This window comes from Tetrao urogallus (genome assembly GCF_951394365.1).
Source record: "Tetrao urogallus genome assembly, chromosome: 1".
Classification (NCBI taxonomy): domain Eukaryota; kingdom Metazoa; phylum Chordata; class Aves; order Galliformes; family Phasianidae; genus Tetrao; species Tetrao urogallus.
Genome location: NC_136813.1, coordinates 158534768 through 158551925, shown reverse-complemented (window position 1 = coordinate 158551925; position 17158 = coordinate 158534768).

Genomic DNA, 17158 nt, shown 5'->3' with positions numbered 1-17158 from the left:
CAAGTGTGACCATTTTGACCAGGAGATTAAAAAGAAAAAAATAAAAAAAAAGCCCTGCATGCTATTTACAAATGGTTGGAATTTTAAAACAAACAAAATCAATTTTAATCTTAAATGTTGAAAAATCAAGGCTTCTGTGAAGACTAAGGAGTGCAACAACACATAACCTGGACATCAGTGTCCTTTCCAAAGAGCGTGGCACAGCTGCCTGAATCAAATATGTTCAACAACAGCTGTTGCTACTTTCTCTTTCCTAATATCATATATTAGCTCTAGCTTCTCCAGTTAGGGTTGAGTAGTAGTTTCTTCTACCACAGGATTACTGTTGTAGAAGATCTGCTTCCTCACAGGGGCTTTTCCTAAGGGAAGCAATGCTGATGCTCCAAGCCCTGGGAAGAGAGCCTTGAGCCAGGAGGGAGGACTGGGCTGGGGTGGATGTTGGGTCCTTCCAGTGCATTTGTGTGAATGGTGTACTCTGAGGAGAAGGGAGGAGGCACTGGGGTTCAGGAAACAAACACTGCAGATGAGCAGGAGGCATGTGAGTTGGGGGAGACTTGTGTTGAATCTTCTCCTTGAGCTGTGCTGAGACCCATGAGCCTGGATCATCCTGGGATGTAATGAATGTATAAGTTGGTGGTTTTTCAATGTTTGGAGGCTTTTTGTCACTTTTTTTTTCCCCTGAATGTGTGAGTTCTTCCTTCTATTCTGATTCTAAGATATAAAATTCCAGGTTTCAAGTTGTTTTTTTTTTTTTTCTCCCCTCCATTCTGTATCTCAGCATTTGGAGGAAAGAAAAAAAGAACTAAAAGTGAACAAGAATCTCTATTTAAGTTCTAAAGGAGCATGTTATTAGTTAGCTTTCCATGTGATGTGTTAATACTTAATGAATTATCAAGGTTATTCATGCAGGATGCTTGACAGGAATCTGTTAAAATGCAAGCACTAGCAGATCACACTTTCCACTATGGTTTAGGATTACATGGCTGCTACCTGTGTTATGACTGGAGTTGTAGCCTAAATGCAATTTCTGGTATGCCATGGCAGGTTTGACCACACTCTCCAAGTCAGACTCTGTAACTTGACTGAATGGCACCATTGAGAAACTCAGGCAACAGGAGCTAACAACTTTCTCCCCTGCAACCAGTTGGGGATTGGCCTGTTATGTAGGCAGAAGCAGAGCCACGTGAATTCTTCTGGCAGACTTTGCTGAAGAACACCTGAATTTGTCTTCTGGAGTAATCTCATTTTACTATGGAAATACCGAAGTAACAATAGATCGTTTGGGAAAACATTCAATTCTTTTTCTTCCTTTCTCTTCTCACTGCCATTGTCTGATTGCTTTTTTTCTACATCAGCCTCTTAAAACAGGCAGCAGTTATAGCTGTGTCAAAATAATTTTCTTTTAAGAGCTCGTGTTCTTCTTTTGTTGATCAAAAGCAATTAGAGAGAGAAGAGCTGACAGTTTCACTGAACTGTCAATGAAAATACTGTAATGAACACTTCATTTTGAAATAACCAATCCTTCCATTAAATGATCTGTAGCCCTCGAGGGGGAAAGCCATGTAGGAACAAAAACTTGTTTGTTGCAGAGCCTCTATGTTGATCTTTTGATATTTTCTAGGAACGCATTAACTTCAGTATTTTGAAATGAACACTCAGAACTGTGAAAGAGGCTGTAAAGCATCAGGAACTGGCCTGACACTGGTGACTGCAAAGTTTCCTTCTCTCTTGAGGAGCATTAGGTGTTTTACCAGTCAGAAGCTTGCTGTAAGTGCAGACTTCTGTGAACCTTGGTAGGAAAAGGGATAAGAATGCCAGTTTATCATCTTAAATAGGCTTGTCTGATTTATTTTTGTCATTATCCCAATTATACAAGTAATTAGTGAACTATTTGTTGTTTTTTTTTTTTTTTTTTTTTTTTTTAAATGATCTTCAGTGGTTTGAGGTGCTGCCCTTCTTCTCTAGGAATGATTTTGCAGGATGCTGTAGATATGCACATATGGATATGTAGGCAATTGCACCCAAAGAACGTCAGCAGCTGAATATGCAGAGCAGGGTGCACTGACCCTCTACAAGACCCCAGCTGTTCTTCATGGCCATGCTGCTGTGCAAATGCCAGCACTGCTGTAAGCACCTCCAGTTCAGCCAGCCCTGCTCAGAGAAGGGGGATGGCAGAAAGAGGAATGGCTTGTGGGTAGACATCGATGATTAAACTGTACACTATAAAGTGGTTAAACCATTGGTGGACTATCAACCTGGTTTTCTATGCTGAGCCAATGCTGTAATCTATGTTAGATATACACTGTTCAACTAAAACCCATAAGAGAAGAATGTAGAGATAAAAGTTGTTCTGAGCTCTTAAAACCTCTCAGACTTACTTCCTACTTTTTATATAATTTATTCTTCTACCCATCCATAGACAAGTTCATGCCCCCTCCTGTCTGCCCCATCTCCCTCTCCTGTTATTCCTTCCCCGTGCCACATAAGATCACTGGGCTTCTGAAAGTGTGAGAGCTCTGCGGTCACTCCTGATCCCAACCAGCTCAGTGCTGCGACAGTACTTGGCCTACTTCCAGGCCAGAAGGCATTGGTGTGAGTGGCTGCCAGCCCTCTGCATTTCACAGGAATAACCCAAACCATGCTGCTTATTTCTGCAGCACAGTGATGTAGAGCAACCTCTTTTTGATCAGCTGATGTTTTATCTATCTCCCTGACAAAGTGGGAGAGAACCTCAGATCTGGTATTACAAGCCTCCTTCAGTGAAACAAAACTTCCTCCAAATGCATCCGATGATAAATTGCCTCCGAAATGGTAGAGCTCTCGTGTTTCTGTTGTATATGTTCTCTTCCTACCCTGGGATTTGAAGGGCTTTGCTCTTGGGGTGGGGCCAGGCCTATGCTATATTGCCATAGTATCTTAGCAGTGTATCGGATGGCAGATGGCTTGTCCTTCATACAGCCTACTGAAGCACGTGTTCTCTGAGGCACTGCCGTGGTGCCACAGCAACCAGAGCTGCTTTTCTGAGAAGTGTATTTCTTCCACAGGTCACACAGGAGGCGTCACCCTGCTCAGCACTACATCTCTGATTTGAGCACCTGCTCCTCCTAGATTGTCTCTGAAGCCAAAGGAGAGGGGCCCTGCAGGAACTCTCATTCCACAGCAGGTATGTGCAGAGGTGAGGTGAGGAGCATACGTGCTGAGTGAGAAGCTTGGTGGTCTGAAACTCTCCCCTGAAAGCCCTTGTTTCCATGTCTGAACTCACTTAAATTTATATCTTGTCATACACATCACTGAAATGACTGGCTAACATGTCTCACCCAGCCAGGTGAACCAAACAGGTGGTAATACCATTGTAACCATCTCTTCTGATCCTTGCTGGCCAGCAACTTATGTTACGGCTGCAGCCCAGTCACTGATGATCTCATTCACTGAGGAATCTGCTTTAACTATCAGAAGATCCAAAAAAATTGCCTTCAGCAAATACCTTGTGGCTTTAGGGCATGGCAACCGTTGGTTGGAAAACTTGGTGCAGTTTGTGATCAGCTACTTTAAAGTACAACCCTTTTGTTGATCAGTTGTTCAGAAACTAGCAATGAATGTAGCAAGATAAAGATAGATGGATGACCAGGTTGATGTCCTGTCTTCCAGAGATGTGGAAAAGGGAACTTTCCTTCCTGGCACACTGACCAAATCCCCCCATCTGTTACAACAACTTTCAAGCTACTGCTTCACTTCCCTACTCCAAAGTGTTCAGCTGAAATTTCAGAGCTCATTGCATATTTTTCTGGCTTTTAGCACTATTCTTTTGCATCTTTTAGCACTATTCCTCTCCCATAATGTTCAGGGTATGCTTTTTATGTTAATTCCTTTGTTAACCAGTGAAAGGCTTTGGGGGAGTGTAAAATGGATCCCAAATAATTAGCTCTGCCTGGTTATTGCTTCTTTCCCCAATTAATGTTTCCAAATAAAATTTGTCAGTTGATGTCTCCTGACCCAGACGTAATTACGGCATGGCTGTCAAATAAAAGCTGGTTTAGAGCCAGCAGTTAGGGAAGCCTCCTTTGTAGATATAAGGAGACTGTTACTTGTAGCTTCTCTTATAGGGTTTAGGTCCTATTTAAGTAATGAGAAAATAGCTGTCTGTCTCCAGGAGAATAGTACAAATGGCTGCCTTTGAGTAAAACATTTGGTGTTGTTTTTATGCTTCTCATGTTGTAACAGCGTGCTGTCTGAGTGCAGCCTGATACAACCTCTGGTGTATCCAAGCTGGAGATGGAAAACAGCAAACATAACAATTTAACCGGTCTGTTTGTTAGGATTTTATACAGTTTTCCACTGGGAACCAATGCTGCTGGAGTCTTGCTGGCAAACACAGAAGTATTAATTATAGAAGAAAAGTGCATCTCGCTTTGGATTAAGACATGCTGGGCCATGTTATTTTTTATGTGATCCATGGAATGTAATTTCACTAATGCCTGAGATATGGATGGGATCTTTCCTTATTTTAAGAATGTTCACCAATTCCCATGGGTTGCACAAAGGCTTGGATATGGTGCGCCAAGCACCCATCTGATATTCTGGTGATTTACTGCTTTTCATATGTGGTCCTGTATTTGTGGTAAGAACAGCCATCATATGACTGTGGTATTCCGGCATCTCTACATTGGCTACAGAAAACTGTATCCAAATGACAGTTTCTTCAGGCTTCTCATCCTAGAGGTTTAACAAACATCTATGGTGATTTAGAAGACCGGAGGTTTCACACAGAGAAGATCAGTTCTTGTCAGTATGTTTGCAACATCTCACATAATTCATCTTAAAAATTCAAGATGCCCTTGACACCATGCATCTTGCAGGAGCAGGAGGTTCTGCCCCTCACCAGGAGCTGGTAGAGCCCATTGCTCACAGGGTAAGTGCCTCCTCTTCTTTTCCGGGTCTGGTTGTGTTCCTTAGAGCTCACAGCTTGGTGGCTCCCCTGAACTCCCCAAGGTCAGAACTTCAACCTGGTGGTGCCTAAAGCAATATCTCCAGGCACCAAAATGATCAAAGCCCTGTTGAGAGGTAGAAATAACAATTGCTATAATTAAATGCTACATCAGAAGCTGCATTTTTTCCCCTCTAATTTAACCTTTTATCTAATTTAACTTCTCTCTAGTTGCGTCTACCCTTATTTGGGCCAGGGAAAGTTTCTAATGCCCAGCTTTGGATTTCATTAGTACTGCTGGAGAGTTGGTGCAGTGCAGCTGTCCCCTGTGAGACCACTCCAGCCATGCACCTGAATCTGGTTTGAGAGCTGCAGAGCTGATACGGCAGCCAAGCATGTGCAGGAGCAATTTAAAGCAGGAACAGAAATGTTTCCTCTTTAAAGAAAAGGAGGTTGTGCTGAGCCCTTTTCACAGGCTAATACTAGTTTCTGAAATAAAAGCCAGGCCAAGAGCAATAGATCCTGCACAGACTGCAAGTCTTCTCATCTCATGCCTGGTTGTTGAAGTCCTGCATTTTCTTAGTTTCTTTTCCAAACTTAAAAAACTTTCCTAAGTATTAAATCTAAGGCAAGTCCATATGGAACATTATAATGAAGGCGTTGAGGTTAAAATTTGAACTCGGAATAAATTACATAATCATCTTTACCAAAAGCCGTTGGCCTTTGTAGGAGCTCTGCATTTGACCATCCACTGCTGTTAGCTTTGCTCCTTGATGGGAACTAGGGATGGGAACTTAGCAGCAAGATCTAGATAAGGATCACAGAGAAAGGCAATTCCTGATTTACATTAGTGCTTCCAAGCAAGAATGGAGGGTGAATTCCCTCCACCAGCTGAGAAAGGGAGTTGTCTGTCTTCTTGACAGTTTCTGGGTGGGCTTATTCCTTTTTCCCTAAAGCTCAAATTTCAGGACTGTGTAGACAGCTCTGGAAATTGAAGTTTTAGCATGTGGCTCATACCTCAGAGAAAGTGAGGAAGGAAAGTCATAGTGAGGAACTTCCTACTCATCTCAATGCTAGCCAATGGTAAAAGATTCCCACCAGGACCTCCCAGTCTACAATCTGGAGGCATCTGGGGGGATATTTACCATGTCCAAGGATGACAACTAGGGACAAAACCACACATGTTGTGAGGAATACAAATTCTTCATAATCCTTTTGAATGTGAGAGCTGAAAACTATTCCATGAGGGTTACATGTTGTATGCAAGATGACTAGAAGTCTGACAGGGTTGGTCCATCCTTATCCACCCTATGGGGTAATTTCCCAAATTTTGCTTTGCTTGGTGAGGTGTTGGAAATGGTGAAAATAATGCAGGATTCGGCACATTGAGCACTGTAAGCATAACAAGCTCTGGAGGGATCAGCACAAGAAATAGCCTTTTGTATGTTACCTGCATAGGTGCAACCTGACGGAAAGAAATTCTCCTAGCAGCTTGCAAAGCAACATGGTACTGCTCAAGGAGACAGTGTTGCAGAGTGCTGGTTGGATACCCTTTTCCCAAGTGCTGCATCCTCTGTGCACATTTCCCAGGGGTCCCTTCCTCTCAGAGAGCTCACCCTGCCCAACCTGGCCATCTCCTCTCACCAGCTCAATAGCACCTCAGTGTGTGTCCTCTCTACAGATCCAGCTGCATGCCCACTATTGAGGAAACCAGATGTGCTGCCTCTATCGCCTGCATCTGTAAAGGCCCTGGCCTGCGTGCTGGTTTCATTGTGTCATGCCATAACCTCTCTCCTGATTCCACATGCTGGGCAGTGCTGGGGTGCAAACCCGGGTATGTGACTATGCTCACAGTAACTTGCTCTGCCTGAGCAACCCATGGCAAGTTGCTATGTAGTGGTATGGGAAATATCACCTACAAGACTGCAGCGCAATCAAGCCACTGGCAGCTCTTAATGGATTGCATAACCGTATAAAACTGCTGCACTCATAGAACGAGTGCTTGTGGCCTGTAAAAATACAGTAATGGTAAATAAGCTACAAGATGTTATTCTCCAGTCTGGGCTTTAATATTCAGTGAAGGTACAGAACCCACAGATGCAGAAAAACAAATCTGCAGTTAGGTGTGTTTTTCTGAACATCAAGATTTACTCACAGCAGTAGAAAATAAAGTGCCCATCACTGATTTTGGCAGAAAGAGCTGGATTGGTGCCTGGCATCAAGGAAAGAAGATATTTCATAGCGCCACATTTCCACCTGCAGCATCAGGTTAGCACAGTTACCCTGCAGTGAAAAAGTGCCTTTGCAAGAACAGAGGCTGAGTATGTGTGAACAAAGGTTTTATTCCCAACATGTGGATAATCTGAATACAGAAGTAACAGGGTAAAGGAAATATGTATTTTGAAGTTGATACCTCCTTAAAACTGATTAGACTGGATATTTCCTGGATAGCGTCTGATGAAGGATGTGAATATGCCAGACCTCCAGTTGCCACTGATATAACTGCTTTGTGCCACTGGAGTTTAATTTTGTACTAGGTATTGTGCTGTCTCAGTCTGTTCATAGGCTTTCCCTTGTTTCAAGTAATTTCTTGTTTTCCCAGTCTGTGTTCAGAAAAGCTGCTTGTAGATGTGAGGACCTGCTCAGCAAGGTGTTATTAACCCCTGCTGTTCTTCTGCTGCTTCTTTTGTATCTTCCAGACTTGAACTTTTTCATCCATTCAGACTTATTTAGCTGTTCTGTCACATCTTTGCAAACATCTTTGGAATAAACTGCCTTTGGAATCTCTGCAGCTGGAGATGGTTAAGAAGAGGCCAAACCAGCACCTGGCAGGAGTGGTTTAGTTAACACCATTGGGATGAAGAGCAGATTACTTGATTCTTGACATCTTTTCCGTCTCTCTGATCCATGCTTCCATCCTTCTATCCAGGTACCTTCCTAATAACACAAAATGCCCTCAAAATATGATTCCAGAGTAATCAAAGCTTTCAAATTCAAATGCAATTAGGCAATTTTGTTAATAACGTCACACTTTTTAAAACAGTACGTTGAGATATTTACTACTAGTATGATTTTCTGAACTCTTGAAGTTAAATATTTTAAGTGTAACATATGGTATATAGGCTTCTACAACGCAGGGCTGCATTTGCAGCTCAAGCCTCCTTCATGTACTAATCATGTTCATCCCACACCTGCACCCTTACAGGCAAGAAGGTAACTCCCATTTACTCATTTTTTCCTTAACACTTAACAGTAACCACAAAAGCTAGTGCTGCCAATGATTACAGATGAGATCTGAAGCTGTAGCTGAGGTTCCTAGGTGCTGTGGGTTTAACCACAATTTAGCCAGGTTATTGCATACTTTGGTGAGGAATTCTTTGCTGAATGAGCATAGGTCTAAAACCTAGCAAGAGCCGTGGTAATATTCTCCTTCTTCCTGAGCAAACAATGGTAAAAACATCAAGTCATTAGCACTTTCATCCTGAATGCAGAACTCAGGTCCACACGGCTAGCTTTATGCTCCAGATGTTCTAGATACTGAATTTTCATTTGCACCCAAGAGCAGCTGGCCCAGACAATGGTCCGTCACATCTGGCCTAGGTGACAGAATGGCTGAAGTTACACCTTTGCTCCCTGCCTCACTGAATAACCTGGATACTGCAGAGGAAACCCAAGCGATCTGTCTCAGCTTAGCACTAATAGTTCATTTACTGTAAGCAGGAAGAAAGGGGCCCAAGGAAATGCATGTGGAGATTTTATTTCTCATCACCATTCCATCCTTTTCCTCCTGGGCCACCAAACATTGCTCTGTAGAGCCAATTGCTTCCAAAGCCTCTTCCCTGGGGAGTATTTTAAGTCTCAAGCTTTTATAGGAAAAGGTGTTTTCTTTTTTTATGCAGAATGGCCAGGAAGTTTCCTGAGGTCGCTCTGGGAATGAATCCGGAGCTGAGGACAAGACCTGGCAAGTGGCCAGCCCTGCCTTGAGTCTCCTAAGCAAACCTCCTCAGCAAAGAGTACCTCCTCAGCAAGGAGTTCCTCCTCCAGTGAGGCCCTTGCCTATATTTAGCTGTTGCGGGCTGTATTCAAATCTAAATTGGGAAGTTATGCTCCCTGGCTGCGCTCTAATTACACATTTAGTTGCACCATTCATCAAGTGTTATAAATATATTTAAAGCTGGAACAACAGCCTGCTTTTCATGTGGTGTTAGGTCATTCCTACCTTGGCTGATGTTTGTCCTCATGGTCACAAGAAACACCTCTGAAACCCAAAGCGATTATTTCCCGCAGAGACAGAGCAAGAAGTGAAGGTCTCTCCCCTAAACTTCTGCTGGTGCCAGGGGTACAGGGCTTAGGGGTGGCTGCAACCCAGATGAGTAGGCAGTTGGTTTAAGGTGACCTCTCCTGTGAACATGTCAACAAGGTTTGGAAATTTAGGTTAGATTTTAGGAAAAAATTCTTTACTCAGAGGGTGGTGAAGTACTGGCCCAGGCTGCCTAGAGAAGATGGGGATGCCCCATCTCTGAAGGCATTCAAAGCCAGGCTGGATGAGGCTCTGGGCAGCCTGACCTGTGGATGGCAGCCCTGCTTGCTGTAGGGGGTTGGAAGTGGATGGGCTTTAAGGTCCCTTCTGATGTAAGCTGTGCCACAATTCTATGATTCTATGAGATGGTTGAGAAAATGTTACTGTGGTCTGAGGGGTAAGTTATTGTGAACTGCTCTGCAATCCTGTCCAAACTTTTGCACAGTGTCATACTGATGGCTGCAGCTGGATGAGAACAGAAAACAAAGGAAACTCCAGTTTGTTTGTCATGGAGAGGATATCATTTACTAGACTGTATGCCAGCTACCACAATGGTTTGGTTACTGGTTTTCTGCTAAATAGATGTAAACTGTCAGCTATGGGTTAATGGGAAACAGCTGCTGCCCCAAACCCAAGCACTGCAGGGCTGCACAAAGGCTGCTGCATCTGCAGGGAGCAAGGCACAGAGGAAAAGAAACAGGCAGGGTATTTGCTTATTGTCTAACGATATGAGAATTTTGGAGCCCAGGTGCTTGCACACCCTCACCAATAAAACATTTTATTTCATTTCAATGAGAACTGCTCTCAGGGCAGGGAAAGGGTCACGGTCCAGAGCTCCGCACCCCATCCCAATGTCTATCCTCACAGGGCAATGCCGAGCTCCCTCAGGCACATGAGGTGTGCGTGCGTCCTCCCTTGAGGACAGGGCAAAGGCCAAATGCTGGGAAGAATTGTTTCCCATATATGAACATTTATAAGTAGCTCTGAGTTTAATGAGGAGAGAGTAAACATTTGTTTATCAGTGCAGTCTGGGCAGGAGCCGGTGCCATGCGCAGGGTGCTTTGCTGTGGCCCTGTGGCCCAGTCTGCGGCCTGCTCGCACATCGCCCTGCAGCACCTGCTGCCTGCTGGCATGGAGGAGCTCTGAGAGGCGGGAGGGCTGCTTCCCAGGCTATCTCTGGAGCAAAATTAAAGCGAGAGATGATGTGCATTTTTTTCTTATTTTTGTAAGCAGCAGAGATGCTTCTGCACAGCAGAGTCTTCTTCATTTCTGTGACTCAGTGGGGTCTCCATAGATTTGCACTGAAATTGTTCAGCCACTGTTGTCTCGCATCGTAATGGCCTCACCAGGAGGTCCTTCTGTGCTTATGAAGGTCCATTACGCAGCCGCCCACCTCCTTCTGCTGAGGCAGTCCCACCTCATAATGACATTCTAATGCGCTTTTTTTCCAGGGTTAAGGGTTTTTCTTTTAAATCCAACATTATAACGACATTTTTTATGGCATAATCAGATGGTCTCTGCAGACTGTTAGTAGCGTAATGTCATAATGTGAAACTCAGCAGCAGAGATTCAGGGCTGCTTTTCTTCCTGTATTTACGTGGCCATAGCTCTTAGAAACCCCATGGAAAACAGAGGTTGGTTTGTGCATGGGGTCTTCTGGAGATTAAGGAGATACTCCACCCATTACAAAGAATGTTATCAGACAGACATCTGGCAGATGCTGGGACAGTGGCAGAAGAGGTGAATATAAAGGATTGCCACTGCCACTTGGCCTGGGGCTGAGCACCGCCACGGCCAGGGCAGTGATTACTCAGAAGCGATTTACTTTGAGAATAGAAACAGCTATATCATCCTAATCAGGCACCAGCTTCCAGTTACCTCTTTTATACATTGAATGTTTTCTTTTTGTTTGCTGCAGTTGTATTCCCATCTTTTTAAAGTGCATATGGAAGTTGCTCACTTTCACAATGATGAGTGCAATGAATGGTGAGAGAAGGAATTTCCTGGTCGCTGAGGAGGTGCTACCAGTGTTCAGCTGAGCAGAGCTGGGTTTGGGGTTCAGGTGCCACAGTCCTCTTCATGCTCCAGGGTCTTCTTTTGAGCTCAGGGATTGGGCTCTTCACATTTGTTTACTCTCCAAAACCCAAGGGCAGCTTTCCTCAGTGTTTCAGTGCTGGTTTTGTTTTATTTTCTTTACTAAATCCAAACTGAACCACTCTTTATAAACTAAATTCCCATTCCTGACAAGTACATGAAGATAAGAGATTTTTTTTGGCCTTTGGTTCTGAAAGCTCCTGCAGTTTGGCTTAGCAAAATGAAGATTGTTTGTGCTAAGAGCGGCCCGAAATGTCCACTTCCAGCTCTCTCCCAGAGAATACATTAAACAACTCCTTCCTTTTGTCTCAGCGTTTGCACTGCTCCCAGCTTTCATCACAAACAAGGAGAGAAATTCTCACGAGAGAAAAGCACACAAAAAACAGAGCTCAGCTTTTAAACTGATCTGCACCCAGGTTTTGGCAACGAGAAGCCAGATGGTGCCTTTGGGAAAAAGGGAACGACTTTATTGCCGTGAGACATGCAAGCGATGGGGCCTTTCCAGGCAGAACAGTCAACCGTGCGTCACTTGGGGAGCGTCCTGGCTGCAGGACAGCACCAGAGACGATATCCAGAAACTGATCCCTGCCTTCACACACCCCTGCTCCTGCTGCAAGGCCTTTTAGTGGAGGAAGCAACACACTTTTTAATGGATGTGTCCTCATGACTGTTTTCATTTGTGTTTTAAGCAAAATACATAAAAAAGCCAGGAGAAGCTAGCAGAAATTCAGCCTCTCAATCATCTGCGTAAACCAGTTACACACAACAAAGTGTGCAGAAATCTCCCTTAACAGCAGAGCAGGCTTAACCCCACAAGGTATGAGAGAATCCAAGCTGGGATCTGCAGTGGGATAGCACCTTTTGTTTCTTCAGCCTGCAGGTTGACTTCATTAGTCATTAGACCTTGAAATTGCATCCTACCCTTAAATATACTTTGGAGAAATGAATTCACTTGAGTAAATTGCATCTGTCTCCAAATGCATAATGCTTGGGTCAGTTGGTATTTAAACTTCTTTTTGATGTACTTTTTTTTATGGGCCACTAAGTATGTGTGTATGTGCAGTTCAGAAAAAAAAGCACAATTCTGCTGCAAGCAGTTCATTTGCAAATATGGAGTGAGTGCATATGAATTTTACAGTGTAATTATTATGATGAAGTTGATGTTTACACAAAGAGGTTGGTTTGGCAAACCTATATTTGAGCAATATGCCTGTAGGAATTGCATTGAGAGCCCTGGGCTGTGTCTCTCCACTAAAGTGAACCCTCTGCGCTATCCATCCTGGTGAGGATTCCTGAGATGCACAAATCCTCTCAATACAAGGTCATTCATTTTTTGGTATTGTTAGCTTCCTAGATCTTCAAAGAAAATGTATCTGAAAGACTCGACTGGGATGTCGCAGGTAAAAAGCAAAAAAGAAAGAATGGGACACAGCTCAAGCAGCAGAGAGAGAGAAACAGTTGCTCACATGCAGGTTTCAGAACAAAGCAATCCCAGCACAAAGCCCATGGGTCATGCTGAGGAAAGCAGAAACGACAAGGCACATTGCTCTGGGCAGCTCTGGCCCAGCAGTGCAACATCCTGAATGCTGCCCATGCGGGCACACCTCCTGAGGACAGTGTGCCATTATGGTAACAACCCTGCCATCTGTAACATCCACTGCCGTCTTGTCTTCCCACTCCTCTTCCTACTTGCCTCAGTCCTCTGTCCTAAGCTTTGAGCTCCCCGTGCTCTGTGCTAATGCCAGGGATTTGCAATCTCCTCAGAGCAGAGCTCCTCATGGCCAGAATACATCTCCTTGGAAGGGCTTCTAGCCTTTGGCAAGCAGGAGAGTGCTGGGATTAAGGCTTCATCTAATTTATTTTGTGGAGCTGCTCTTGCATTGTGTACACTCTAAACCAAATAACCAACACAAGAAACAGAGACAGTCACTCTTTGGTTTCCTTTATGAGACCTTTTATACTAAACAACACCTTTCTGCTGGCAGAGAGCATCTTCTGAATAACTTTAAAATGAGAGAAGTGAGCAAGGCAAGTTTGTGGGTATTAGTGTAGAGCAGTAGTAACTCAATGCATTGATTCTAATTAAATATGCATAAAAACTTATTAAATAGAGATGGAAACTATCAAATCGAGTAGTACAGAGTCTGTGTATGTATATATACATATATAAGTAATGCATCTGAAATGTTTTCCTAGATTCATAGAATTGTAGAACATCCCAAGTTGAAAGATACCCATGGAGATCATCGAATCCAGATCCTTCCTTTCCTCATTATTTTTTCTAATCTCAAGAAAGAGCATAACTTAGGAAAGATCCAAGAAAGAATAACGAAGTTAGACATGTATGAGAATTAAGTTTAATGGGAAGAATGCAAAATGAGGGAATGTCTATCTTGGGGAAAACAGTGATGTGGTGAGAACTTGATTGATTATGATGGGTATAACACAGACTGATTATTTTGTTCTCTTGACTCTCTTTTGTAATAGAAGAACAGAATGATGCTTACATGGAGGGGTAAGAAAATTGTGATCAATAAAAGGACTTACTCCCATAGCAATTTTGTGCTGGTCTGTGCTGGAAGGAATCATCTGAGTAGGAAGTGGGGCTGGATTTAAGAAAATGTGCATCTCACAGATCTGGAAATACATTCTCAGAAACATTGTTGGGATTATCTGCCTTCCCCAAAGGTGTACAGAAATAAGTCAAAAAGGAAGGAAAAGCAGCCCTAGAATGGCCTTTTGGGCTTGGTATGCTTGTGGCTTCATAGGTTGAAAAAAAATGTCAGTGTATTCCAGGGTGAGAGGCCAAAGTTAATGCAATGAAAGGAAATGGTAATAGGACCAGACTTGCTGAAAGTGAATGCCTCCACTCCACCTCCACATTGAATTTAGCTGTATGATGCCTCTCATTTGAAACTATTAGAATTAATATCTGCTCTAGCTATATCACACACACATCACTTTAAGCTCACTGAAAGTAGACGAGGTGCTGGAGAATGCACAGCATGCTGATTAGTTGATTTTTTTATAGTCTGCATATAATATTCACTGCTTTCACACAAACTCGTCTCTGTCACATCTGCTCATCAGCAGTTTCTGTGCCTCATTTGATATCACCACTGACTTAACTGAATATTTGTGACATAATTCCTCAAATTAACAACCTTAACAAGCAGCTAAGGATGTTCATGATGTTGTTTGCACTATGTTGTTTTGGACTAGCTATGTTGTCACTGTAGCAAATTTCTAAATTATCAGGCTATGCGCTAATTTAAGTTAGGGTTTATTTGTCTCTGGGAAGAAGGTTCTTGATATATAATTAGCTAAAACAACACATTATTTATCTGTGGTTTTCAGAGTTGTATTGCATTTTTAAATATGCTTTCAGTGGGTTGGTGGTATTCTTTTATCTCTCCTTGGTGGTGCTAAGTCCATTCAGTTCCTGCCTACACTGAGTGTTGCCTTGCTACCCTTTTATCCCTTTGGATCTGAGGGCCCAACAACCATCATATGGATGTGATGCCTTGGACCTCTTCCCATCCAAACACCAGAGGAGAAAACTTAAGCACTTTTTGGATAAACTTGCAGCCATGTTTCCTCCTATTTTACTCTAGTTCCTTTTTCCATCATGTGTCCATCTAAGGCTGGAGACAACCTGGCAAAAAATGGGACATCCCCAGCTGTTCAGGTGTCTCAGATATATTCATAGAAAGCCATGTTTTTAGTGACCCCTCTGTCCTCAATCAACCCTTTGCTCCTACCAGGCCTAAGAGCCTTTGACAGCTGTAATTGTATTCCTTGAAGGCAAGGAAGACAATTGTGTGGGCTGAATGGCTTATTCCATTAAGTGTCATTGTCAGAAGGCAATTAGGCTATTTAGATGTCTAGCTCTTAGATATTTTATTCCCATTGGGAATGATGTAAGCTAAGAGCCTAGGTAGATTACTATGCCAATTGTTTTCAACAAGTTTGGGGAAAACGGAATAAAAGTATATTCTCTTCCTCTTCCTCTTCCTCTTCCTCTTCCTCTTCCTCTTCCTCTTCCTCTTCCTCTTCCTCTTCCTCTTCCTCTTCCTCTTCCTCTTCCTCTTCCTCTTCCTCTTCCTCTTTCCCTTTCCCTTTCCCTTTCCCTTTCCCTTTCCCTTTCCCTTTCCCTTTCCCTTTCCCTTTCCCTTTCCCTTTCCCTTTCCCTTTCCCTTTCTCATTTTCTTTTTTTTAAAAACCACCCAAAGTTTTATTCAATAATAATTTCAACTTGAAAAATCTGAAAATTTTCCAAAAGAAAAAATGTATTTCTATGAGAAAGTCATTTTTAAAGGTCTCTCTAATGCCCTTTTTTCTTGGCAAGGTATGATCCTTCCCATGTTAATTTCTGAAATAGAAATCCTCAAATGAAGAAGCAGTACATGGTGATTTGACAAGGGATATGCTAATGCAAAGCAAATAGATTAATTAAATTTATGCAGGTCTTTTCAGTGCCAAGGAAAAAAGTTCTCATACTCAAACAGAGCTGGAATAAGTTTTATAAAAGAACTGTCTCTCTAATTTCATCCCTTCGGAGCAATAAGGCTCAAAACAAAAAATGAATATTTCAAAAGTGAAACAAGTCCTGAGGAATACAGGTGTGCCATCTGACAAAGCTGACGAACTCCCACCTGCAGGACTTTTTCCTGCTGCTCCATGCTGCCCATGGAGGTCCTTCTCATCAACACTGCACTTCTGTCTGGCAACTTTTACCCATGCTGCAGAAAAATGTGCTTGTACCAAGGCCTGATTACCTTGTCTCACACAACGCTGCAGTATCAGGCACTCTCGTGTTTATTATCAGCAATCAGCTGTCTTTTGAAAGTAAATCTCCTGGTTCAGGTGAGATGTCTTTGTTCTTCTTCCAAGTCGTGAGAGATTTACTCTCAAAAAGGCCAAAGTTGGAGAAAAACAGAGAGAACACGAGAGCTGACAGCCCTCACCAGCTGGGAACAGGCTGGCTCTGCCATCTCCCTAGTTTCTAAATGTCCTCCGTTTCTCTCCATTTTCAGTTTCGTGTTGTGCCCTATCTATCTTTGTACCATGTAGGCTGGAAAAACACCAATGATCCTTCAGACACCAGGCAAGCACTCAGCAGCACATCCTCTACAGCAGCATCACCTCTCAGAAAGCTGCTCCAGCAGCCCAAGAGCAGCTTTGTGGCCTCATGTTCAATTTTTCCTGCTTTCCAGAAATGCTTAATAACCAGTGGCAGATCCTTGCAGCGCAACATGGAGAAATGAGCCCCAAACAGCTCTCCTCACCTCGACTGCCTGTCTACAATTTATACATCCATGGAAAGGAGATAGGAAGGACGGAGGATTGGGCTGAACTCCAGGATGCCCATTTGTGGAGCTGCTGCCGCATTAACCTTCCTTCCTTGGAAGCCAGGAGTTTACATTCTATCACTTTATCCAAAATAATTCACAAGTCTCTAAAAATGTATCCCGCACATATTAACAGGGAAGCCCAGTGCCCCTGACGGAAGGTATGGGAAAATAGAATAAAGAAAGAGGTGTTAACATTTTTATTGGGTCTTGATGACCAGGGGAAAAGTTTTAAAGGTTGCTGGAAGAAAGAGGTTTCTTTTTTCTGAGCATAACATTGCAGTGCTCACCAGCACAGTGTGAAGGCCTGGAGCCACTGACTGGTTTGCACACACAGTGCCAGAAAACCCCAGTGGGCAATGTGGTGATTCAGTGCCACCTGGCCATCCCTTGTGAACCACCACGCACAATGGCACCTCTGTCCCCAAAGCTGTGTGCTGCTGGGTCAAAGCAATGCACCCCATGCCGAGGCACTGCAGGCTCTGTGGG